Raw genomic sequence first — 1,862 nt, forward strand, 5'->3', positions numbered from 1 at the left:
TTAGATTGTAAGCCTGAGGGCAGGGAACCGTCTAACTAAAAAGATTGCATGTACAGCGCTGTGTAAATTTACAGCACTTCATAAATAAATGTTAATAATAATAAGAAGAAGAAATGTTGCTTCTGCTGGATAATCCCTTGCCTCACACAGCAGACCATGGTGAATGAGTGAGTGCTGAAATGAGTATATTTCCTCCCTCAGCTGGGACCTGTCACTGTATGAACAACCTATTTACTGATTTTCCACTTCTTTCTCCTCATGCCCTCCTCGAATCTGAATATTGCTGCTGCTCTTGCTTTTGCTGTTTTCCTGGACCTTCCTCTCTAGCTTCCCCCATAGTGCTTTATTCAGGGAGCAACACTGTCAGCACCCTGGGTCTGCCCTACCTGTTCTCTCCTAGCAGCAGCTTCTTATCCCTACCACTACCAAAGATGTGTGAGTCTTTGATGAGAAAGAGCAGAAATTAATAGTGTTGTAAAATGCACTTGCTTCTTTCTGCCACTTCATTTGCTTTAATTGGTTACCCATCTTTCACTGGTTAACAAACAACGAAGTCCAGGTCAATTGGGGTCAAACTCACTTAGATACATACATCTCTGATTATTTCCACCAGGCACAGAGCATCTCAGGTAGCTATTAAATAAAGGAGGAATGCCAGGCATCTGCCTTTAGGCATACATTTTTGGAATTGATCACTCTGTCTAATATGTATAAAAGGCAGGTAGGATAAAGACAAATGTGCACTCATTCTCCCTGGTATACATTCTCATTTCTTTTTTTAAAAAAACAAATCAGTACAATTCTTTGTTTCCTTCTTACAAAGGGGTACAAGCTTTAGCAAATAAAGATTTCAGACCCCCCCTTATGGGCAATGATGTTCATAAGCCAGGCAATAGAATACAATTGTCTCTTGAAAGTTAAGTGATCACGTCTTCATAAGACACAAGTCTAAAAATGGAGAATGCTGAACTTGTAGATTGCCTTTTATCAAGAAGAAATCATATTCAAACATCATGATTTTAAAGCAGGGCTGGGGTGCCAAGTTCTCTGTTTGAGAGGTTTATTCTTTAGGAAACAAATATTTGTGTTATTAATAAAAGCCTATTTTAGTTTGATCTCTGCTTCTAATAGCAGCTCATATGTCATTTATTTAATCTGTTCTTATTTTTTTGTGGGTTTTTCAGGCTATGTGGCTGTATTCTGGAAGAGTTTATTCTTGATTATTCGCTAGCATCTGTGGCTGGCATCTTCAGAGAATGCTGGCATGGAAGTCAGTGGGGTGTACACACACACACACACACACTTTGTGACCTGTGGTTGAGAGGAAGTGATTTACATGTTAATCTGTGTGTTGGTTTGTTGGTGAATGGCAACAGACACAAATCCTCCTCACATATCCTCCCACCCTGAGGCCTTGCCATTCACCTACAGACCAACACACAGATCAACATGTAAATCACTTCCTCTCAACCAAAGGTCACATAGTATATATATACCCCACTGACTTCTATGTCAGCTACAGATGCTGGCAAAACATCAGGAATAAACTCTCCCAGAACACGGCCACATAGCCCAAAAAACGAACAAAAAACTATGGATGGCAGCTGTGAAAGCATTTGACTTCATATTGTTCTTACCATATATACTCGACTATAAGTCGAAAAATTTATGCCTCAAAATGAGCTTCAAAATCCCAGAGTAGATGTATATAAGGGTCAATACGGTAATCCCCCTTTCCAAGGCTGGGCTCGCCAAAACCGGGAGAAAAAGAGAGAGTCCAAACCTCCTTTGCAAAGCTGGGTTCGGGAGGAAAGTAAGAGAGAAAGAAATGGGGAAAGATCAGCTTTGCATCCCAAACCTCC

The 1,862-nt window shown here is 40.4% G+C and overlaps 1 protein-coding gene across 1 annotated transcript in view; it reads right to left on the reverse strand.

The window, feature by feature from the left end:
• AMBRA1 (autophagy and beclin 1 regulator 1) overlaps nucleotides 1–1,862 on the reverse strand; it is a 346,870-nt gene that overhangs the window by 87,401 nt on the left and 257,607 nt on the right.

This window comes from Sceloporus undulatus, chromosome 1 (genome assembly GCF_019175285.1).
Source record: "Sceloporus undulatus isolate JIND9_A2432 ecotype Alabama chromosome 1, SceUnd_v1.1, whole genome shotgun sequence".
Taxonomy (NCBI): Eukaryota; Metazoa; Chordata; class Lepidosauria; order Squamata; family Phrynosomatidae; genus Sceloporus; species Sceloporus undulatus.